We start from the raw sequence: 25861 nt of genomic DNA, 5'->3' as shown, positions 1-25861 counted from the left end.
GACTCCTGAGAAGAGAATTCCTTGGGCTTCCCCCTCCTACCTCACCTCCCTTCTCTCCTTCTACAGCCCGCCCCGTACCCTCGGCTCCTCCGCTGCTAATCTCCTCATCGTGCCTCGTTCTTGCCTGTCCCGCCATCGACCCCTGGCCCACGTCATCCCCCGGGCCTGGAATGCCCTCCCTCTGCCCATCCACCAAGCTAGCTCTCTTCCTCCCTTCAAGGCCCTACTGAGAGCTCACCTCCTCCAGGAGGCCTTCCCAGACTGAGCCCCTTCCTTCCTCTCCCCTTCGTCCCCCTCTCCATCCCCCCATTTTACCTCCTTCCCTTCACCACAGCACCTGTATATATGTATATATGTTTGCACATATTTATTACTCTATTTATTTATTTTACTTGTACATATCTATTCTATTTATTTTATTTTATTAGTATGTTTGATTTTGTTCTCTGTCTCCCCCTTTTAGACTGTGAGCCCACTGTTGGGTAGGGACTGTCTCTACGTGTTGCAAACTTGTACTTCCCAAGCGCTTAGTACAGTGCTCTGCACACAGTAAGCGCTCAATAAATACGATTGATTGATTGATTGGGCTTCCATGCCAGAACTTTCTCCTGCTTTGGGTGGGGGAGCAGCAGTGGATGAATGCCTTGTCACTCATTGATGTTTATCAAAGAGCAGCTGACTGGCACCTATGGGCACTCTATTCATTCATTCGTTCATTCAGTCGTATTTATTGAACGCTTACTGTATGCATAGCACTGTACTAAGCACTTGGAAAGTACAAGTCGGCAACATATAGAGACGGTCCCTACCCAACAATGGGCTCAGTCTAGAAGGGGGAGACAGACAACAAAACAAAACAAGTAGACAGGTGTCAATACCATCAGAATAAATAGAATTATAGCTATATTCACGTCATTCATAAAGTAAATAGAGTAATAAATATGTACAAATATATACACAAGTGCTGTGGGGAGGGGAAGGAGGGAGGTTGGGGAGGAGTGATAGGGAGGGGAGAAGGAGGAAAGGAAAAGGGGGGGTTCAGTCTGGGAAGACCTCCTGGAGGAGCTGAGCTCTCAGTAGGGCTTTGAAGGGAGGAAGAGAGCTGGTTTGGCAGATATGCGGAGGGAGGGCATTCTAGACTGTAAACTCCTTGTGAGCAGGGAACTCTGCCCACAACTCTGTTTTATTGTGCTCTTCCAAGTGCTTAGTACAATGCTCAGCACATAATAAGTATTTACTAAATACCATTGACCCACTGATTTATTGATTGATTCTTCCCAACCCGGTCCTATACTCTGCTTAAGGGATTATTTTCTACTCAACTGCTAAATTTGAATGGGTCACTCGTTCTCTTCCCTGTCGATGGTCTCCTTGGCCTCGAGAGCCCCACAACATGAATAATAGTGATGCTATTTGTTAAGCGCTGACTATGTGCCGAGCACTGTTGAAAATTGCAGTATTGCCAGATTCTGAAGTCTTTGTTAATCACTACCTGATGGAGTGCACTCTGTACTTCGGGTGGAACATCTCAACAGGTTTATTCAGCTCAGATCCATTTGCTGTAAATGTGAGGGCACCCACCCTTACATTGCCTCAGACACATGTTTGCTCTGCTTGCTTGACTTTAATCAAAAGTAAGCATCTATCAAGGCTCTAAAAAGGTGCACTAGTTTGTAAAACTGGGGAAATCCCAGTTCTCCATGACAAGCAGGGATTTGTTTTTTCAGTGGACATCCTCCACTCCAACGTAGGCAAGGTAGCAGTGTCATAAGAAAAAAAATATAGCCCACTGAGAGAAAATGACCCTTCTATCAGCAAGTGTTAATTCCAAAAGAACTGTTCCCCTGGTAGCAGGAGAAAACTACTCTTACCTCTCGTTCCAGTCAGCTATAATGAAGTCGGAACAAGCCTGTATCATTTTCATGACCAAAGGACAATAAGAGGAAGAAACAAGTCCTTCAGATGCTTTTCAATCCTCCAAATTCACTGGTTAGGAGAACTGGTTAGGCCTTTTATTTTGCCTGGATGTTTCGATCGGTTTGAAGCTCACAGATAGTATGGCAGATCTGTACTGTTGCAGGGAGGGGGAAAAATGGAAGTGTACATAAAAATGGAAGGGCTACATCCAGCCGCTGGCAAGGTTGTTCTGGCAGGATTGCCAACTTTTCAAGAACAGGAGCTCTGTAATTCTCCTAAAATGACCTGTATAATTTTAAATGTGCAGGGAGTTGAGGTAAGCTTTAATAAGCGGGAATCCATCTTGTAAAGACAGAGGGTAAAGGGTAGCACACTTTCTTCAAGAAGAATTGCTGAACCATTCAGAACTTCTCCCTAAACAAAATGCTGCTGATTATGAGAGCTTGAAATCTACTGCAGACTTCGGGTGGCAAAGGAAAAATGGGCCATGACATTTTGGTATACTCATTCAAAGAGGCAGATAGGCAGGCAATCAGGCAGCTAGATAGGCATGTGGGCAGTCAGGCGACAAGGCTGGTGGGCAAGTTGACAGACAGGTGGGCATGCAGACAGGCAGGTGAGCTGGCAGGCAGATGGAAGAAGGAAAGACTGGCAGAAAGGCGGGCAGATAGACAGGCCAGAAAGTAGACAGGCCAGCCAGCAAGTAGGTGGTGAATAGACAGGCCAGCACTGAGGACTGCAGGCAGGTTGACAAGACGTTAGGCTGGCAAGAAGGCAGGTGGGCAGGCTCTGTAGTCGATTGCTGCTTTTTGTGAATTTCTTGATGCTGAAAAATTCAGTGGACACTAATGCTAATATCCTAATATGAAACACGGCCAGTAGGTCTTGATATTTTGACAACAGGTTGTTGACTTTGAATATGACTATATAAACATGCATGAATGCATATTTATATGACTGTAAGCTCATTCTCCTCTCTCGGGGTTGCACCTGGAGAGTTTCCAGTACTCTACCAGTCTCCGCTATGGGAGGGAGAGTCAAACAGAGGCCTACCCATTCCATTCCTAGTTTGGGCAGTGGCTAGAGAGTGGAAGGCAATCGGCTACAAGCCAAAACTCACCCGTGCTGTGTAGAGGTGGAAGGGGAGAGAGTCGAGGGCAGAGACTCAAGTTTTCTGTGTGGAAGGAGGCAATGGTAAACCACTTCCGTATTGTTACCAAGAAGACTCTATGGATACACTACCAAAACAATTGCAGATGGAGAGCGGGGCATTCTGGAAGAGATGTGGCCATGGTAACACTATGGTTTGGAAATGACTCAATGGCATAAGATAAAATAGCTCACTGTGGCCAGGGAATGTGTCATTTATTGTTACATGGTACTCTCCCAAGTGCTTAGTAGAGTGCTTTGCACATAGTAAGGGATCAGTAACTATGATTGAATAAGTGAATGAATGTGTATATATATATATATATATATATATATATATATATATATTTACATGAGGTTGCACAAGGAGAATATCTGGAGGATCATCTGCTGCACCCTTATATATTGTGATACTACTATTAATAATAATTATTATGGTGTTTGTTAAGCGCTTCCTATGTTCCAGGCACTTTACTAAGAGCTGGGGTGGATACTAGCAAATCGGGTTGTGCACAGTTCCTATCCCATGTGAGGTCACAGTCTTAATCCCCATTTTACAGATGAGGCAACTGAGGCCCAGAGAAGTGAAGTGACTTGCCCAAGGTCACACAGCAGACAGGTGGTGGGGCTGGGATTGGTACCCATGACCTTCTGACGCCCACGCCTGTGCTCTATCCAATGCTGCCATGCTGCTTCTATTCATTCAGTTGTATTTATTGAGTGCTTACTGTGTGCAGAGCACTGTACTAAGCTCCTGGAAAGTACAATTCAGCAACAAGTAGAGACAATCCCTGCCCACAACGGGCTCAAAGTCTAGTTACCACTCTGTTGTATCGTCTTCTTCCAAGTGCTTAGTACAGTGCTCAGCCCTTAGAAAGCACTCAATAAATGCCATTGATCGGTTATTATGACCCAAGCACTGTACTAAGCACTAGAAGAGATACAATATAGGCAGATCAGACACTTAGGCTCTCTCTGAGACAGACACAATCAGAACTGCAAAAATAATCAAACATAAATTGGAACTGCCATCCTACCTCAGTACTGAGGTCCTTTTTCTTCTATTTGCTAATGTTCAACACAGTGATAGAAGATCTCAGTTTAGAATGAAAATAACTCAAAAGTTAACCTGGTCTCTTTCTCGATTTTGTACCTGATCGAATCATCTCAACCTCTATCAGTGTGAGTCACTTCAGGTGAAATCTCATCAACTGATGCCACAGATCACTGGATCAGAGAATTGTTCCCCGGGACAAAGAATCAGACAGACTTTCACAGTCCCCATCACATCTGTTCACCAATTCAACTGTCCGCCTGGGTCACCCTTCTCACAAACGTTTTCTTTTCTGGTTTGGTGATGTACTAGTCACCCTGGAGGAATGATGATTGACTGGAAAAAGTGTGTCGCATTTTAGATCATTTCCCTAAACTGTTAAATTTGGCACGTATTAAATTATACATCAGGAGGTGCCATTAAAAGTCATGACAGGATGCAAGATAATCCTTCAGAATGCTTTGGGGATCAAAGCAAGGGCTGTGGTAGCTGAAAAGGTGACTGTTTAATAGGGGAGTAAGAGCAGGAAGCTCCCATTGTTAAACAGTGGTTAGAAGTTACTTTAATTACATCCCGTTTTCAACGTAAAGGTTACCAATTATACTATATGAGCCTGAGCCTCACATTCAACATCCTTCGGCATCTAGGTCGGTCGGTCGCCTACTGTTTACCTGGAGGGTCTTAAAATCATAAAAAGAGGGAGACATTTGCTGTTGGAAAGTCCTGCCAGGCCTCTAGTGCTTTTAGCCTCTGGCTTATTCTCATTATTCTCAGTAGTGAAACTGGTGACTACAAGGGAGGTAGCAGCAGTGGCAGAATAAATCACCGGCTGTTTTCTTTCTTTTCCATTCCATAGAATCATCAAAGTATCAGGAGGAGTCAAAGTATCCAAAGGATTAATAAATAAGGTTCACAAGGAAAAGGGAATATCATTCCTGCACTGCCATGTCACCAAATGGTGGATGGTTTCTTTGGTGGCATCCACAAATTATCAACCAAACGATTTTGGTAGCTTTTGAGCCAGCCCAACCCTGGCAGGGCTGATGAAGATGGTTAAGAAGTGAAATCCTTTTACTCGGACAAATTAGAGTGAATGGTTTCTTTGGTGGCATCCACAAATTATCAACCAAATGATTTTGGTAGCTTTTGAGCCAGCCCAACCCTGGCAGGGCTGATGAAGATGGTTAAGAAGTGAAATCCTTTTACTCGGACAAATTAGAGTGAATGGTTTCTTTGGTGGCATCCAGAAATTATCAACCATATGATTTTGGTAGCTTTTGAGCCAGCCCAACCCCGGCAGGGCTGATGAAGATGGTTTAGAAGTGAAATCCTTTTACTCGGACAAATTAGAGTGAATGGTTTCTTTGGTGGCATCCACAAATTATCAACCATATGATTTTGGTAGCTTTTGAGCCAGCCCAACCCTGGCAGGGCTGAGGAAGATGGTTAAGAAGTCAAATCTTTTTACTCGGACAAATTAGAGTGACTGCTTTCTCTCTGCAGCAAACACTGAGGTGCTAGTGCTGAAATCTGGACTTTGAAGAAGGCAAGTAAGAAAATGGCAGATTTAAAAATGTTTCGTATCTTATCTCTTGCTGACCTCAACTGAGAAACGGTGTAAATTAGTGGAAAGAGCATGGGCCTGGGAGACCAAGAAGCTGAGTTCTAATCCCAGCTCCGCCATTAGTCTGCTGTGTGACCTCAGGCAAATCACTTAACTTTTCTGTGCCTCAGGTACCGCATCAGATAAATGGGGATTAAAATTGTGAGCCCTAGAGAAGCAGCGTGGTCTAATGGATAGATCGCAAGCCCGGGAGTCAGAAGGACCTGGGCTCTAATCCTGACTCTGCCACTTGTTTGCTGTGTGACCTTGGGCAAGATGCTTAACTTCTCTGTGCCTCAGTTACTTCATCTGTAAAAGGAGGATTAAGACTGTGAGCCCCATGTGGGACAGGGATAGTGTCCAACCTTATTAGATTGTAACTAACCCAGCTCTTAGAACAGTGCTTGACATACAGTAAGCACTTAACAAATACTATTATTATTGTATGGAACAGGGACCCAACCTGATTATCTTGCTTAGTACAGTGCATGGCACATAGTAAGCACTTTATAAATACCATATACAAATCAAATTTTTAAAAATGTAAATGTGGTTAATCAATCATTGTGCCTGCCTTTCCAAGAGAGCCAGTCCAACCCTTCTAGAACGAGTCTTCCTTGCTACTACTAGCCCTACAAAGCACCTCTCCACCCTGCTGAGAATAGGCTGAGAGGTTTTTTAGGGCTTACCTCCTAATCTCACCATAGTTTTATGCCCTGTGAGGGGAAAAAGTGGACAATGAACTCTCCTGGAAAGAAAGAATGCCCACACCCTTCAGATTTACCTGGACATGGCATGTTCTATGGAGTCAGAAGACCTGGGTTTCAGTTCCAGCTCCTCCAGCATCCTGCAGTGTAACCTTAGACAAGTTGTGTAACTTTTCTGAGCCTGTTGTCTCACTTGAAAAGTGAGAATAATATAGATTTCGAGCCCTGTATGGGATAGGGACCTGTTTTTGATCTCAAAACTTTGTAACTATTCAATCGCATTTATTGAGCGCTTACTGTGTGCAGAGCACTGGACTAAGCGCTTGGGAAGTACAAGTTGGCAACATATAGAGACGGTCCCTACCCAACAGTGGGCTCACAGTCTAGAAGACTATCCCAATCCTAGTCACATAATAAGTGTAATCACATAGTAAATGCTTAAAAAAGGTCCTAACTATTAAGCTCCTTGTGAGCAGGGATAGTGAATTGCATTATACATCCCCGGGTGTTTAGTGCAGTGCTTCTTGCACAACAAATGCTCAATAAATACCATTGCTTGATTATTATTATCATTATTTTTGGTATTATTCTGGAACACACAATCTAGCATTCATTCGTTCATTCATTCAGTCGTATTTATTGAGCACTTACTGTGTGCACTGTACTAAGCACTTGGAAAGTACAAGTCGGCAACATATAGAGACAGTCCCTACCCAACAACGGGCTCACAGTCTAGAAGGGGGAGACAGACAACAAAACAAAACATGTGGACAGGTGTCAAGTCACCAGAATAAATAAAAATAAAGCTAGATACACATCATTTACAAAGTAAATAGAATAGTAAATATGTACAAGTAAAATAAATAGAGTAATAAATCTGTAGAAACATATATACAGGTGCTGTGGGGAGGGGAAGGAGGTAGGGCAGGGGGGATGGGATACGTATATATGTTTGTACGTATTTATTACTCTATTTATTTATTTATTTTACTTGTAAATATTCTATTTATTTTATTTTGTGAATATGTTTTGTTTTGTTCTCTGTCTCCCCCTTCTAGACTGTGAGCCCACTGTTGGGTAGGGACCGTCTCTATATGTTTCCAACTTGTACTTCCCAAGTGCTTAGTCCAGTGCACTGCACACAGTAAGCGCTCAATAAATACGATTGAATGAATGAATGAAAAAGGGGGCTCAGTCTGGGAAGGCCTCCTAGCAAATGGCACACCTCAGAACAAAAGGAAGAGCAGAAAGAGGCTGAGGCAGGTAGTGTGTAGCTTTCTCCATCTTCCCTGTAGCTCCCCAAATGGAATTTCTATATAGAGGTTTTCAGCACGAACGAGGGAGTTTTCTGAGCAGTTGGACAATGAGGAGTAAGGTGGAAATAACATTAGAATGAGTCTCTGAGTAGCCTGGGAATAAAGGCAGTAAAAATGTCTAGGAATGTGTGCGCGCGCGCGCACACACACACACACACACACACACCCACACCCATAGACCTTATGTACCTAATAATAATGATTATGGTATTTTTTAAACATTTACAATATGCTAAGCACTGGAGCACATATATGATTATAAGACCAGACATAGTCCCCACTCCATAGACATATATCTAAGGGAAAGAAAAAAGGTATTGAATCCTATTTTACAGTTTGAGGAAACTGAGGCACAGAGAAGTTAGGTAACTTGCCCAAGGTTCCACAGCAGGCAAGTGTTGGGGGTCAGGATTAGAAGCCAGGTCCTCTGATTCCCAGGCCTGTTTTCTATCTGCTAAGTCATAGGTAGATATGAGACAAATAGGCAGCACGGCCAAATGGATAGAGCACAGGCCTGGGAATCAGAAGGACTTGGGTTTTAGTCCCGGCTCTGCCTCTTGTCTGCTGTGTGACCTTGGGCAAGTCACTCCACTTCTCTGAGCCTCAGTTACCTCATCTGGAAAATGGGAATAAAGACTGTGAGCCCCTTGGGGAACAGGGACCGTATCCAACCTAATTACCTTCTATTAACCCCAGCACTTAAACAGTGCCTGGTCCGTACAAGCGCTTAACAAATGCCATAAAAGAAAGAAAGAAGGTGGACCACCAATCTTGATGCTAATTATAAAAATGGGTTCTCTATTGCCTCTCCTCATATGTATTTTATTATCTTATCTCTCTGCCCAAACAAGCAGGAACAAGGATAAAAAAAATACAGCCTGGGAGTATTGGGTGGGTTGAAAGGAACTGTTTCCCTCTCCCTTATTATGGACATTAATTAAGTGCTTATTTGTGATATTCATTAAGCATTTAATATAAGCCAAGAATTGTATTATGGACTAGGATAGATTCAAGACAAGTCCCACATGTCACTAATTAGGAGGGAAGAATGGGTGTTGAATCCCTATTTCACAGATGAAGAAACTGAAGGACAGAGAAGCCAAGTGACTTGCCCAAGGTTAAGCAGTGGAGGCAGGATTAATAGTAGTCGTGGTATTTGTTAAGTGCTTACTATTTGCCAGGCACTGTACTAGGCGCTGGGGTGGAGACAAACAAATTGGGTTGGACACAGTCCCTGTCCCATGTGGGGCTCACAGTCTCAATCCCCAGTTTAAAGATGAGGTAACTGAGGCACAGAGAAGCAAAGTGACTTGCCCGAGGTCACACAGCAGGAAGTGATGGAACTGGGATTAGAATTTATGACCTTCTGACTCCCAAGTCAATCAATCAATCAATCGTATGTATTGAGCACTTACTGTGTGCAGAGCACTGTACTAAGCGCTTGGTAAGTACAAGTTGGCAACATATAGAAACAATCCCTACCCAACAGTGGGCTCACAGTCTAGAAGTCCATGCTCTATCCACTACACCATGTTGCTTCTCTATTATTACAGCTCAGGTCTCCTTATTTAGAGAAGCAGTGTGGCTCAGTGGAAAAGTGCACGGGCTTTGGAGTCAGAGGTCATGGGTTCAAATCCTGACCACCAATTGTCAGCTGTGTGATTTTGGGTAAGTCACTTAACTTCTCTGTGCCTCAGTTACCTCATCTGTAAAGTGGGAATTAACACTGTGAGCCCCCGTGGGACAACCTGATCACCTTGTAACCTCCCTAGCACTTAGAACAGTGCTTTGCACATAGTAAGTGCTTAATAAATGCCATATTATTATTATTATTATTATTATTATCATTATTATTATTATTATTATTTCCAAGCCTATGCTATTTCCACTAGCCCATACTGTTTTCTTTGGCTTTCCCCTCGCTCTAATTTATTTTAGTATCTGTATCCTTTGATTGATTGTAAGCTCCTTGAGGGCAGGGGTCATGTCTATTATTAACTTTGTTCTGCTCTACCAACACTTAGCACAAAGCTCTGAACAAAATGTTTGATAAATGCTTCTGACTGAAATTGTGATGCACACACAGGATGCTGGAGACTCTATCGATAAACTGAAGACTAGCTAATCATCAGGACCAGATGACTATTCAGCACGGAGGCCTAAGAAACCTGTAGCAGAATTCTGGCACTTTAAGTAACAGTAAGTCAGCTACTGTACTGGATGACCTGAAGCATCTACATGCCATATCTCCCTTCTTTATTTTAATATCCGTCTCACCCTCCGTACTGTAAACTAAGTTGAGGGTGTGTCTACCAACTCTATTGAATCGTACTCTCCCAAGTGCTTAATCCAATGCTCTGCAACAGTATCTCAATAACTACACTTGATTGATCGATTCCCACCCAAATCCTGCCCTCCACTTGACTTTCCTAACACTGTAGACAGTACCATCGTCCTACTTGCTTCAGAAGCCCATAACTTTGCGTTAGTTATGACTCATCTCTCTCATTCAACCTACATATTCAATCTTCACCAGATGCTGTCAGTTCAACCTTCCCATCATCACTAACATCAACCCTTACTCTCCAACCAAACTGCCTCTAAGCTAATAATAATAATAATAATAATGGCATTTATTAAGCACTTACTATGTGCAAAGCACTGTTCTAAACACTGGGGAGTTTACAAGGTGATCAGGTTGTCCCACGGGGGGACACACAGTCTTAATCCCCATTTTCCAGATGAGGTAATTGAGGCACAGAGAAGTGAAGTGACTTGCCCAAAATCACACAGCTGACAATTGGCGGAGTTGGGGTTTGAACTCATGACCTCTGACTCCAAAGCCCGGGCTCTTTCCATTGAGCCACGCTGCTTCTCTAATCCAAGCACTCATCCTATCCTGCCTTGATTACTGCTTCTGCCTCCTTGCTCACCTCTCTGCCTCCTGTCTCTTCCCACTCCAGTCCACACTTCACTCTGCTGCCCTGATCATTTTTCTAAAAAAAGTTCAGTTCGTATTTCCCCACTCCTCCAGAAGCTCCAATGGTTGCCCATCCACCTTGGCATCACAGAAAAACTCCATAAAATTGGCTTTAAAGCACTCAATCGCCTTGCCTCTGCTTATCTTACCTCACTGACCTCCTATTACAACTCAGCACATTTATTTCATTCCTCACCTCTCTACCTCAATTTCCTCTATTTCATTTCCAACCCTTCATCTGCCTCTGGCCTGGAACTCCCTCTCCTTTCATATCTGACAGACCATCACTCTCCCCATTTTCAAGTCCTTATTAAAATCACATCTCTTCCAAGAGGCCTTCCTCAACTAAGCCCTCAGTCTGAGCGTGGCTCAGTGGAAAGATCCCGGGCTTTGGAGTCAGAGGACATGGGTTCAAATCCCAGCTCCGCTAATTGTCAGCTGTGTGACTTTGGGAAAGTCACTTAACTTCTCTGTGCCTCAGTTCCCTCATCTGTAAAATGGGGATTTAGACTGTGAGCCCCCCATGGGACAACTTGATCACCTTGTAACCTCCCCAGCACTTAGAACAGTGCTTTGCACATAGTAAGTGCTTAATAAGTTCCATCATTATTATTATTATTATTATTATTTCCCATACAGCAGACTCATGGTGGAGCCATGGTTAGAACCCAGGTCCTTGTGATTCCCAGGGCCAGGCTCTAGCCACTAGACTGGGGATGATAATAATAATAATGAGGGTATTTGTTAAGCACTTACTCTGTGCCAGGCACTGTACTAAGCGTCGGGGTGGATACAAGTAAATCGGGTTGGACACATCCTATCACATTCTCATCCTATCCCGTCTGGACTACTGCACCAGCCTTCTCTCTGATCTCCCATCCTCGTGTCTCTCTCCACTTCAATCCATACTTCATGCTGCTGCCCGGATTATCTTTGTCCAGAAACGCTCTGGGCATATCACTCCCCTCCTCAAAAATCTCCAGTGGCTACCAATCAATCTGCGCATCAGGCAGAAACTCCTCACCCTGGGCTTCAAGGCTGTCCATCCCCTCGCCCCCTCCTACCTCACCTCCCTTCTCTCCTTCTACTGCCCAGCCCGCAACCTCCGCTCCTCCACCGCTAATCTCCTCACTGTACCTCGTTCTCGCCTGTCCCGCCGTCGACCCCCGGCCCACGTCCTCCCCCGGGCCTGGAATGCCCTCCCTCTGCCCCTCCGCCAAGCTAGCTCTCTTCCTCCCTTCAAGGCCCTGCTGAGAGCTCACCTCCTCCAGGAGGCCTTCCCAGACTGAGCCCCTTCCTTCCTCTCCCCCTCGTCCCCCTCTCCATCCCCCCATCTTACCTCCTTCCCTTCCCCACAGCACCTGTATATATGTATATATGGTTGTACATATTTATTACTCCATTTATTTATTTATTTATTTATTTTACTTGTACATTTCTATCCTATTTATTTTATTTTGTTGGTATGTTTGGTTCTGTTCTCTGTCTCCCCCTTTTAGACTGTGAGCCCACTGTTGGGTAGGGACTGTCTCTATATGTTGCCAATTTGTACTTCCCAAGCGCTTAGTACAGTGCTCTGCACATAGTAAGCGCTCAATAAATACGATTGATTGATTGATTGATTGATTGACACAGGCCCTGTCCCACGTGGGGTTCACAGTCTCAGTCATCATTTTAGGGATGAGGCACAGTGAAGTGATTTGCCCAAGGTTGCACAGCAGACTTATGGCAGAGCCAGGATTAGAACCCAGGTCCTTGTGACTGCTAGGCCTGGGCTCCGTCCACTAGATCAAGGGGTAATAGTAATAATAATTACTATGATATTTGTTAAGCGCTTATAGAGAAGCAGCGTGGCTCAGTGGAAAGAGCACGGGCTTTGGAGACAGGGGTCATGGGTTCGAATCCCGGCTCCACCACAAGTCTGCTGTATGACCTTGGGCAAGTCACTTAACTTCTCTGAGCCTCAGTTACCTCATCTGTAAAAATGGGGATTAAGACTGGAGCCCCATGTGGGACAACTTGATCACATTGTATCCCCCCCCAGTGCTTAGAACAGTGCTTTGCACGTAGTAAGTGCTTAACAAATGCCAGTATTATTATTATTATTATTATTATTATTATTATTATTATTATTATTATGTGCCGAGCACTGTTCTAAGTACTGAATGCTTTGTGGGTGGGATCCGGAGCCCCAGCTCAGGGCTATAACACCCCTCTCCCCCATTGCTGGACTTCCCCTCCCTCATTCCCTTGTGACCTCCTAGAGGGGACTCAGGCTGACTTTTCCTCTTGATCTGTGGGCAGGGATTGTCTCTCTTTATTGCTGAATTGCACTTTCCAAGTGCTTAGTACAGTGTTCTGCACACAGTAAGTGCCCAATAAATATGACTGAATGAATTTCCCCTACTCCCTCACTCGCACTTGGATTTGTGGCTTAGTGGAAAGAGCACAGACTTGGGAGTCAGAGGTCATGGGTTTAAATCCCGGCTCCGCCACTTGTCTGTGTGTGACTTTGGGCAAGTCACTTAACTTCTCTGTGCCTCAGTTCCCTCATCTGTAAAATGGGGATTAAGACTGTGAGCCCCACGTGAGACAACCTTGATTACCTTGTATCCCCCCTAGCACTTAGAACAGTGCTTGGCACATAGTTATTGCTTAACAAATACCAACCTTATTATTATTATTAAAATGGGGATTATGTCTGTGAGTCCCACGTGGGACAACCTGATTACCTTGTCTCTACCCCAGCACTTACAACAGTGCTTGGCACATAGTAAGCACTTAACAAATACCATCATTATTATTATTATTTGTACCCTTTATTCACTCCACTATAAGCCCCACAACATCTATAGTAATAATAGTAATAGTATTTGTTAAGCACTTACTATGTACCAAAGACTGTTCTAAACTCTGGAGTAGATACAAGGTAATCAGTTTGTCCCACGTGGGGCTCACAGTCTAAATCCCCATTCTCCAAATGAGGTAACTGAGGCACAGAGACATTAAGTGACTTTCCCAAAGTCACACAGCTGACGTGGCAGAGCCGGGATTAGAACCCACGACCTTTGACTCCCAAACCCATGCTCTTTCCACTAAGCCAACCTGTTTCTCTATTGCAGTGTCTGTCTCCCCATCCTGACTGTAAGTTCCTTGTGGGCAGGGAACATGTCTAACAACTCTTCGTATCATATTTTCCCAAGCACTGAACCCAGTAAGCAGCCAATAAATATGATTGACTGATGGATTTAAGAAGGATTCCAGAAATGATCCCACTCATTAGAGTCAGGAGAGTCTAACATCAAAATTACGATGAATGAAAATTTAGGAAAATGTACTGCCTGTTGATAATACCATCAGCCTGTCTCTAGTCATGCAGCCTTGGTGACAACCACACTGCTTGAAAAGCAGCCTGGCTCAGTGGAAAGAGCACGAGCTTTGGAGTCAGAGGTCAGGGGTTCAAATCCCGGCTCCGCCAATTGTCAGCTGTGTGACTTTGGGCAAGTCACTTAACTTCTCTGGGCTTTAGTTACCTCAACTGTAAAATGGAGATCAAGACTGTGAGCCCCCCGTGGGACAACCTGATCACCTTGAAATTGAGGTAGAGAGGTGAGGAATGAAATAAACGTGCTGAGTTGTAATAGGAGGTCAGTGAGGTAAGATAAGCGGAGGCAAGGTGATTGAGTGCTTTAAAGCCAATTTTAAGGAGTTTCTCTTTGATGCCGAGGTGGATGGGCAACCACTGGAGGTTCTTGAGGGAGTGGGGAAATGCGAACTGAACTTTTTTTAGAAAAATGATCAGGGCAGCAGAGTGAAGTGTGGACTGGAGTGGGAAGAGACAGGAGGCAGGGAGGTGAGCAAGGAGGCAGGGAGGTGAGCAAGGAGGCAGAAGCAGTAATCAAGGCAGGATAGGATGAGTGCTTGGATTAGAGAAGTAGTGTGGCTCAATGGAAAGAGCCCGGGCTTTGGAGTCAGAGGTCATGAGTTCTAAACCCCGGCTCCTCCAATTGTCAGCTGTGTGACTTTGGGCAAGTCACTTCACTTCTCTGTGCCTCAGTTACCTCATCTGGAGAATGGGGATTAAGACTGCGAGCCCCCCGTGGGACCACCTGATCACCTTGTAACCTCCCCAGTGCTTAGAACAGTGCTTTGCACATAGTAAGCACTTAATAAATGCCATTATTATTATTATTATTATTATTATTATTATTATCCTCAATCACCATGTTCACCACTGTCTTTAAACGATCTGTTCCAATCAACTGCTAAGTCCTGCAGTTTCTTCTTCCACAACATTTCTCAGGATTCCTTCTTTCCTCTCCATCCGCCCTGGATCAAGTTCTCATCATCATCAGGTTGGATTCTTCCTCAGGGGCTCGCAGCCTCCAATCTCCCAACAGTTTGGTCTACACTCTAGCCCAAAGGCCGGACCAACTTCCTAAAACATCACTTGGCACACCCTTTCTCATCTTCCTACACATCAAGCACAAATTTCTCACAGTTGGCTTCAAAGGCTCTCTCCCAACTAAGCCCATCTTACATGTAAGTTCTCTTCATCCACTACTCCCCGACTAAGCTTCATCTTCAAACTAACGTTTTTTTTTAAATGATATGGCAGAGAAACTACACAGTGAAATCGCCTGATATGCAGGTGACCCTAGGCTGTCATAGGTGGAGGGTAATAGATGTAGAGAGGGATAATTTTCAGAAAGATATCACAAAGCTCAAGGCAAGGGTGCAAAAGTGGCAGATGGACTTCAACATGAGCAGTGCAACTCGAATGAAACAATTTAAGCTCTTCCCCATTATGATGGGCTCTGCGCCATCACGGACATCTCAAGAAAGAAATCTTGGATTCACTGTCAGCCATTCTGCCACTTTTCTGCTGTGTGACCCTGGACAAGTTACTTAACTGCTCGGTGCCTCTGTTTCCTCATCTGTAAAATGAGGATTCAATACCTGTTTTCCATTCTACTTAGGCTGAAAGCCTCGTTCAGCCAGGGACAGTCTGACCTGATTATCTTGTCGTCTGTCCCATCACTTAGTGCAGTGGCTGCCACATGGTAAGTGCTTAACAAACACCACCATTATTATTATTATTATTATTATTATTCTCCTTCAAACCATCTGCTCAGTGTCAGACTAGCAAAATATGGGTCATCTGGAAGAGGACAAAAAACAATTATATAAAGCTAAGATACACATGCACCTGAATTATGGACTGTCAGCTTGCGGGCAGGAAACGTATCTATCAACTTTGCTATATTGTTCCCTCCCAAGAGTTTTGTATAGTGTGCTGCAGTGTGCTGCAGATAGTATGTGCAGATGTCAGCGTGGCTCAGTGGAAAGAGCACGGGCTTTGGAGTCAGAGGTCATGGGTTCGAAACCCAGCTCTGCCACATGTCTGCTGTGTGACCTTGGGCAAGTCACTTAACTTCTTGGAGCCTCTGTTACCTCATCTGTAAAATGGGGATGATGACTGTGAGCCCCACGTGGGAAACCTGATCACCTTGTATCCCCCCCAGCACTCAGAACAGTGCTTTGCACATAGTAAGCGCTTAACAATTGCCATCATTATTTTTTCTTCTAGACTGTGAGCCCACTGTTGGTTAGGGACTGTCTCTATATGTTGCCAACTTGTACTTCCCAAGCGCTTAGTACAGTGCTCTGCACTGAAAGTAAGCGCTCAATAAATATGATTGATTGATTGATTGATTGAGTCCAATCCCTGCTCATAAAGAGGTTACAGTCTCCAGGAGGAAACAGACATTGAAAAGAAAGAGGAAAGAGTAGACTATGAGCCCGCTGTTGGGTAGGGACCATCTCTATATGTTGCCAACTTGTACTTCCCAAGCACTTAGTACAGTGCTCTGCACACAGTAAGCACTCAATAAATACAATTGAATGAATGAATGAGTAGCATATAAGAATACTTATGTAAGTGCTGTGGGACTAGGATGAGGGTCAGAGTGTTTAGTGGGTATTTGGCCAAATGCATAGTTAACTCAAAGGGGAAGGGAGACAGGGGAAATGAGAGCTTAGTCAAAAAAGGCCTCATGGAGAAGATGTGATTTTGGAAGGATTTTGAAACTGGGGAGAGTGGTGGACAGTCAGATATCAAGTGGGAGGGAGTTGTGCCCAAGGGAGGACGTGGACACTGGGTTGGTGGCTTAGAAAGACAAGATTGATGTACAGCACGTAGGTTACTCTTACTTCTACGACTATGATAAAGGGAATGTAGAAACTGCCATAGATAAAAGATGCAGACTCCACTCTGGATACATAAAGGCGGAGATTTGAAGCTCACAGAATCACAAAGGGTGTTGAGGGGTGAACAGAGAAAAAAGAGAAGAGCTCTACTTCCAACCTACAGAGCTCTACTTCCCACCTTTCCTGATAGCTTCCTGAAGTTCATCGCACTTTGGTGACTGGACTTCTGTTACTGGGTGAGCAGGTTGCCTTGGCTATCTGGGCTTTAGCTAAGCAGTGAAGAGTTGGGGTTCGCCAGAGGCCATTGGGAAGCGGGCAATCAGTCTGGCTACTGAAAGAGGAAGATTTGCGACAGCGTTTCTGAGAGAATGTGGACAAGGGACATAAGAACTAGCCATGGCCAACAGCAGAGAGTCTGGAGGGGCTTCTGACCACGAGGAGATTTGGGCAGTGTTTCAGAGTCCAGAAGAAAGAGGACTTGTTCTTTCTCCCAGACTAGTTTACTGAGTTACTAGTGGAAATCCAGGGAGTTTGAATAATAATATAATAATAATAATGGTGCTTATTGAGCACTTACTGTGTGCCAAGCACTGTTTTAAGTACTGGGGTAGATAGAAGTTAATCAGGTTAGACACAGTCCCTGTCGCACATGGGGCTCATACTCATCCCCATTTTACAGGTGAGGTAACTGAGGGACAGAGAAGATAAGTGACTTGCCCAAAGTCCCACTGCAGACATGTGTCAGAGCTAAGCTTAGAATCCAGGTCTTTCTGATTCACAGGCCCATGCTCTATTAGGAGGGTAGTTCCAAGCACTTAGAACAGTGCCTCAGTAGTTAATAATAATAATAATAATGGCATTTATTAAGTGCTTACTATGTGCAAAGCACTGTTCTAAGTGCTGGGGAGGATACAAAGTGATCAGGTTGTACCACGGGAGGCTCACAGTCTTAATCCCCATTTTACAGATGAGGTAACTGAGGCACAGAGAAGTTAAGTGACTTGCCCAAAGTCACACAGCTGATAATTGGCAGAGCCAGGATTTGAACCCATGACCTCTGACTCCAAAGCCCGTGCTCTTGCCACTGAGCCATGCTGCTTCTCCGAGTTAATACAGTGCTCTAGACATAGTAAGTGCTCAATAGATACCATTGTTTGATCAATTGATAGTACTGTTTTATAAGGGTCACTTCTTTGTGATTTTATTGATAATAATGACATTTATTAAGCTCTTATTATGTGAAAAGCACTGTTCTAAGCTCTGGGGAGGTTGCAAGGTGATCAAGGGGGCTCACAGTCTTAATCCTCATTTTACAGATGAGGTAACTGAGGCCCAGAGAAGTTAAGTGACTTGCCCAAAGTCACACAGCTGACAATTGGCGGTGCTGGGATTTGAACCCATGACCTCTGACTCCAAAGCCCAGGCTCCTTCCACTGAGCCATGCTGCTTCTCCATTGGATTTCAGAATCAGTGATCGAATTGGTACGTCAATGCTCTCCCTAGCCTTGCTTTGACTTGGGCGATGAATGCCGCGGAAAGGATCCATGCTCATAGCAGCTGCACTTGGATAGAAGGTCAAGGAGAAAAGTCTATTCCTTCCACCCTGAGTGACTGAAGCTTTTTTTGCTATTTGTTAAGCCATTACTATGTGCCAAGCACTGTACTAAGTGCTAGGGTAGATATAAGATAATCAGGGTGGACACAGACACTGTCCCACATAAGGATCATAGTCGTCAACTCCATTTTATAGATGAGAAAGGTGGGACACAAAGAAGTTAGGTGACCTTCTCAAGGTCACACAGCAGACAAGTGAACCCAGGTAATAATAATAATAATGATGATGGTATTTGTTAAGTGCTTACTATGTGCCAAGCACTGTTCAAAGCGCTGGGGTAGATACAAGATATTCAGGTTGTCCCATGTGGAGCTCACAGTCTTAATCCCCATTTTACAGATGAGATAACTGAGACACAGAGAAGTTAAGTGACCCCAAAAGTCGGAGTCAGGATTAGAACCCATGACCTCTGACTCCCAAGCCTGTACTCTTTCCATTCAGCCACACTGCTTCTTAGGCCAGTGCTTTTGACACTAGGCCATACTGTCATCTAATCGCCCCTGCTAGACTATCATCTCCCTCTCTACACTGTAAGATCACCGTGGGCAGTGAATTGTTCTCTCCCAAGTGCTTAGGACAGTGCTCTGCACACAGTAAGGGCTCAATAAATATGATTTGTTGATTGATTGCTTCTTGTCCATGATCCCTATCAATCCATGATCCCTGTCATTGCCAGAAATAAAATATTTGCATTCATTCAAAGGGGGAACGATCATTTTCTTAACCATCTAAAAGAAAGGTCGGCCTGCATTTTATTGCTGAGTGGTTCAGTTACCACACAGTCAAATTGCGCACACAGTAAATTTGGGGTGAGAGAAATCTGGATGCTATTTGAAAAGCGGGGGCATGGCGAGCATCACATTTCTCCCTCAGTTCTAATAAAAAGGAGAGGCCGCTAATCCAATCTAAGAGAAAAAATGAGCTCAAAGGAAAACATAAAACCTCTAGAAAAAGTTAAACTTTCCAGAGATATTAGTGCTTTATCAATGGGGAAGAAGACCGACAAAGTCTTTGAAGTATAACTCTGTGCAATTTAACCATCATTAAGAAAGAAAACACATGCTTCCCCAAACCTCACACGTTTTCCTCAAACTTCAACTTCCAGAACCTCAATCAGATTCTTGCAAAGAAACTAATTAGTTAAACTCCCGTCGGCATTCTTCCCACAAAAGTTGGCAATTCTAACAGGAGTAAACTGTTTTATAGGGAACCAAACCAGACCAAAGGATAGCAGTTTTCATTTTCATTATTTGAAGGGGAGAGGAGAAACGAAGCAAGGCAATTTCAAGACTGCCAATCCTCTCTGGTGCTTAGGCTCTGGAATTTCCGTCCAGACTGGACCCTAGTTTCATGCCAGGTATTTTTTATTCACGTAGGTATTTACAGGGAAAAACAGAATGCAGTATCTCTTCATTTCAAGGTGGTTCTGAATCGCAAGATTGTCCATAAAATCTTTTGGTGTGAGTAGAAGTCCAGTCGAGAGCTAATTGAAAACATTTTCCTATAAACAAACTTTCAAAGGGTTTGCAGAAAGTATTGTGGTCAGACCTATGAAAATGGGAATTGCCCTCACAAAGCTCTGGGCCAGACACAGGGACATTAAAAGCTCAAGTCGATTGGCGTACACCTAAAAGAAAGAAAATCAGCCGTTCCCCTCTTGCCAAAAAGCCAACCCCAACCACTAACTTAGCCAAATAATATTTAACAGTGCTCTTTAGGATGATTAAAAAAATCTCAACCAATCATTAGCATTTACTGAGAAGTTACTGAGTGCAGAGCACTGTAGTAAGCATTGGTGCTGTGGATATGAACTCCACAAGTTGCATAGTAGGGCTGATCCTGGCACCTTCTAGCATGTGCTCCCCTATCAAACGTTATCCTGGAGAGCACCAAGAATTCAATCCTACATAGAACACTGAAAGGATTTGAGGTCAGTTTTTTAAAAACAGCATTTGTTAAGCACTTATTATGTGTCAGGCACTGTATTAAGCACTGAGGTAGATTCAAGTTACATAGTAATAATAATAATAATGGCATTTGTTAAGAACTTACTATGTGCAAAGCACTGCTCTGAGCGCTTAGGGGGGAGGATACAAGGTGATCAGATTGTCCCACATGGGGCTCACAGTATTAATCTCCATTTTACAGATGAGGTAACTGAGGCCCAGAGAAGTTAAGTGATTTTCCCAAAGTCACAGGTCTGACAAGTGGTGGAGCCAGGATTAGAACCCATGACCTCTGACTCCTAAGCCCATGCTCTTTCCACTGAGCCACACTGCTTCTCTTGATACAAGATAGATGACAAGTGGTGGAGTCAGCATTAGAACCCAGGCTCGGGCTCCTTCAACTAGGCAACATTGCTTCTCTTTGTCCAGTGGCAGCGTTAAACCACGCAGATCTATTCTGATTCTCTAATAAAAAAAGCCCCAGGTTCACTTCAGCCCATTCAGTATGGAATTCTCCAGAGCCAAACGTGCTTGACACGTTGTACAAACTTAATCAAAACCATACTTAGTATTACTGGGGCAAAAAACAGTTTCCAGCAGATCCAGAGGCATCCTCAAAGTGGCACATCTAAGCCACTCATGCCCTGGCCTCATGAATGTGATTGAATGGATGAATAAATGAATGACTCTCCATTCGGGAAGGTGGGTGAATAGACTTGGAGTTTTATGTCAATGGATGGATAAGCTAAATGCTAACAACAGCAGGGATGGAATCAAGTAGAGCTCAGGTACCTGGGTGAGGGGCAGAAGGGAAGAAAGAATAGGAGTTGAAAGACAGGCAGGGCTTTCTTCTAGTTCCTTTTGTCATGGTTAAAATACCAATTGCTCTACTGCACACACTCAGTTCCCTGGTTTGGCTTAGTAGCGTGGGCAGGGGGGCTTGCCTTCTCTCCTGAATAGAGATATCCCACCATCTCACCTGTGGGGACTACCAAATTGCACTTTCTGACCACTTGATTCACATTTTATGTTTAGGCCACAAAGGAGAGAACCATGTTCAGTGAGGAAAAGTTTCCGCTCACTTCTACGTCACCCTGATTTTCTTCCTTTATTCATTCCCCCTGCCCCAGCACCACAGAACTTACATACATAACTGTAATTTGTTCATTTATATTAATGTCTGCCTCCCCCTTTAGACTGTAAGCTCATTGTGGGCAGGGAATGTGTCTGTTATATTATTATACCGTACACTCCCAAGTGCTTAGTACTGTGCTCTGCACACAGTAAGTGCTCAATAAATACGAGTGATTGACTGACTGACAAAACAGGTATAATGGGTAGGGGGTGAAATTTGTTGAGATTAAATAAAGTTGTTACTGGCAGGGAACATGTCTGCTAATTCTGTTGTATTGTTGAATCAATCAATCGCATTTTTAAGGACTTGCATGCAGGGCACTGTACTAAGCTCTTGGGAGAGTAAAACGCAACAATCTGACAGAACGTAAGTAAATTAATTAAAATAAAGAATGGTATTTGTTAAGCGCTTACGTGTCAGGCACCCTACAAGCGTTGACACCTGCCCACAATAAGCTTACAGTATTGTCCTCTACCAACTGCTTAATACAGTGCTCTGTAAAAACACTCAATTAATACCATTGATTGATTGACTGATTGATGAAATATCTATAGTGAAAGGAGAATAGTTGCTTCACAAGAGGGGGAGTAAGAAGAAAATGCGGTCTAATGGATACTTTATAAAGATTTATTAACTGACACTGGGACTGATTATCAACAGAAAATGTGAAATCTCCTTTCCTAAAGATGGAGTTCCCTGTTTTACAGATGAGGAAATGGAGGTACAGTGAAATCAAAGGATTTACCCAAATCACACAGCAGGCAAGGGGAAGAACAAAGATTAGAATTTAGTTAATCTGATTCCCAGGTCCATGCTCTGGGCCTCTAGGCCACATTGCTTCTGGGCAGCCTCAGTTTCATAGGATTTGGGGTCACTGCCTTATTTACACTGAATTAGGACTAAAAAGAACAAAAGTAGAGACCAACCTATACTGAGAGCAATCCAGGGAAAGGGAGGTTAGAAAAAGTCATCAATAAAAGCCATCAGCGGGATCCTGTTGCTAAATCTGCAAAAGCCTGGGTCACCTTGGCTGAACTAGACTCTGAAACAGAGAAATGGGCAAAGTAAAGTTTAATCAATAAGTATCATAGCTGGAAAGAATATCAGCAGAGAGAGGCAGTGGCTGAGTCTTTGCCAACGTAGAACGAGAGTTCATCAGAGAAATACAAATAACCAGAGTGCATGGTTTAATGCATTGAGCCCCCTTTTCCCAGATTGAGCCCCCTTTCTCCTCTCCTTCTCCTCGTCACCCTCCCCTCTGCCCTACTTCCTTCCCCTCCCCACAGCACTTATATATATTTGTACATATTTATTACTGTATTTATTTTACTACTACTACTCGATTTATTTTATTAATGATGTGCATATAGCTAATAATTCTATTTATTCTAATGGTTTTGACACCTGTCTACATGTTTTGTTTTGTTGTCTGTCTCCCCCTTCTAGACTGTGAGCCCGTTGTTCAGTAGGGACCGTCTCTATATGTTGCCAACTTGTACTTCCCAAGCACTTGGTACAGTGCCCTGCACGTAGTAAGCGCTCAATAAATATGATTGAATGAATGAATGAATGAATGAATGAATGAATGAATGGTAAAGAGGTTGGAAAAAGCCTGAATTACTGCACCCTAGCCTTTACCCTGGTCTATTTGTTCTGATGATTTTGACACCTGTCTACATGTTTTTTGTTGTCCATCTCCCCCTTCTAGACTGTGAGCCCGTTGTTGGGTAGGGACCATCTCTATATGTTGCCAACTTGTACTTCCCAAGTGCTTAGTACAGTGCTCTGCACACTGTAAGTGCTCAATAAATACGATTGAATGAGTGAATGAATATAGTTCAGTGAGAGAGAAAATGACCTCAGTACATGGAAAAGTTTCTCTAGAATAGCCCCAGGCCAGAAGAGATTATAAGCTTTTGGTGGGCAGGGAATATCACTTTTTATTGTTGTACTGTACTTTCCCAAGCACTTAGTGCCATGCTCTGCACACAGTAAGCACTCAGTAAATACGATTAAAGGAATGAATGAATGAAGAAGCTGCCAGGAGTCAGAGCGGAACTGCCAACTGAGGCTTCCCCCAAAGTCAGCCTGAGGAAAATTCAGTGCACCAGAGATGGGTGGACCTTTCCAATTATTGGCAGGGTAGACTAACCCCTCCTCAAATCTCCCAGTGACTTTTGGAAGGAGTGGGCAAACCATCCCTACTACTTTCTAGATGCTGTAGTTTTCCTTGTCCTTTTCTTCTCTCAATTCTCTGCCAGCTCTTAGCTAGGCCTATGTCAAAGGTTTTACGGCACTCCACATTGGTTGTGAATTCACCTAGCTGAAGGGGTCGGATGGTTTTCTCTCCTCCTCTCTCAGAAACCCTGCAACGAGAGAGGGAGACAAGAGCTCACAAGTGTTCTATTTTATTGGACCCATCTTTACCCAGACATGGAAGGAAAGTTCCACCTCTCATCTCCCACCCCCCGGCTTTGGGTTGTGCCCTTCCGTTTCCCCTGGGCTGTCCATGTCAGCTTTATTCCAGCCATCTCTAGCCCTTACACATTGATTAATTGATAGATTGCCAAGATCCACCCTTTCCTCTCCATCCATACCGCTACCCTGCTCGTTCAAGCTCTTATCCTATCCCGTCTGGACTACTGCATCAGCCTTCTCTCTGATCTCCCATCCTCATGTCTCTCCCCACTTCAATCCATACTTCATGCTGCTGTCCGGATTGTCTTTGTGTAGAAACGCTCTGGGCATGTTACTCCCCTCCTCAAAAATCTCCAGTGGCTACCAATCAATCTGCACATCAGGCAGAAACTCCTCACCCTGGGCTTCAAGGCTCTCCATCCCCTCGCCCCCTCCTACCTCACCTCCTTTCTCTCCTTCTCCAGCCCAGTCCGCACCCTCCACTCCTCTGCTGCTAATCTCCTCACCGTACCTCGTTCTCACCCGTCCCGCCGTCGACCCCCGGCCCACGTTATCTCCCGGGCCTGGAATGCCCTCCCTTTGCCCATCCACCAAGCTAGCTCTCTTCTTCCCTTCAAGGCCCTACTGAGAGCTCACCTCCTCCAGGAGGCCTTCCCAGACTGAGCCCCTTCCTTCCTCTCCCCCTCGTCTCCCTCTCCATCCCCCCATCTTACCTCCTTCCCTTCCCCACAGCACCTGTATATATGTATATATGGTTGTACATATTTATTACTCTATTTATTTATTTATTTTACTTGTACATATCTATTCTATTTATTTTATTTTGTTAGTATGTTTGGTTTTGTTCTCTGTCTCCCCCTTTTAGACTGTGAGCCCACTGTTGGGTAGGGACTGTTTCTATATGTTGCCAAATTGTACTTCCCAAGCGCTTAGTACAGTGCTCTGCACACAGTAAGTGCTCAATAAATACGATTGATTGATTGATTGATCTATTTGTATCTTCTCACAGCATGGATAAATGTGTTATTGTGTGGTCATTCAATCGATCAGTGATATCGATTGAGTGCTTACTGCTTGCAGAGTACTGGACTAAGTGCTCCAGAGAGTAGCAGCATGGTTCAGTGGAAAGAGCATGGGATTTGGAGTCAGAGGTCATGGGTTCAAATCTTAGCTCCACCAACTGTCAGCTGTGTGACTTTGGGAAAGTCATTTAACTTCTCTGTGCCTCAGTTACCTCATCTGTAAAATGGGAATTAAGACTGTGAGCCCCCCGTGGGACAACCTGATCACCTTGTAACCTCCCCAGCTCTTAGAACAGTGCTTTGCACATAGTAAGTGCTTAATAAATGCCATTATTATTATTATTACAATGCAACAGAAGGGATAGACATGTTTCCTTCCCACAACGAGCCCATAGTCTATTTCTTATTCTTTAATCCTTATTCATCTTCTCTCTTCCTTATATCTTTCAAGTTTTTTAAAATTTGGAAATATTTAATGGAAACCACACCCAGACAAAGAGATTGATTTGAATGAGAAAAAGCATAAAAGTACTACACTTATGTTAAATTATTGATTTAGCACTACTGTTGCCAAACAGTGAGGAAAAATTATCACTTCACCAGAGTTACTGTAATCATATACTGTAATGTTCTCCTGATCTATCATAAATCTAATGCCGTTCAAAAAATTCACCATTAACAATCTTGTCTGTAAAATGAAATGTCACGCCTGTGAAAATGGGGGCTCTGGAGAAAAGAGAAAGCACCATTTGGCATTGTAAAAAAATGGTATTCCCCCCCGCCTTACCT

The 25861-nt window shown here is 43.9% G+C and overlaps 1 non-coding gene across 1 annotated transcript; it reads left to right on the top strand.

Moving 5' to 3' along the window:
* The first annotated feature begins 2889 nt into the window (after positions 1–2889).
* LOC119933885 lies at positions 2890–3027 on the top strand. The gene has a single exon (XR_005452757.1). It is a non-coding gene; the product is annotated as a small nucleolar RNA SNORA7 (small nucleolar RNA).
* Positions 3028–25861: the final 22834 nt, after the last annotated feature.

This window comes from Tachyglossus aculeatus, chromosome 1 (genome assembly GCF_015852505.1).
Source record: "Tachyglossus aculeatus isolate mTacAcu1 chromosome 1, mTacAcu1.pri, whole genome shotgun sequence".
In the NCBI taxonomy this organism is placed as follows: domain Eukaryota; kingdom Metazoa; phylum Chordata; class Mammalia; order Monotremata; family Tachyglossidae; genus Tachyglossus; species Tachyglossus aculeatus.
This window is presented reverse-complemented; position numbering and strand designations above follow the sequence as displayed.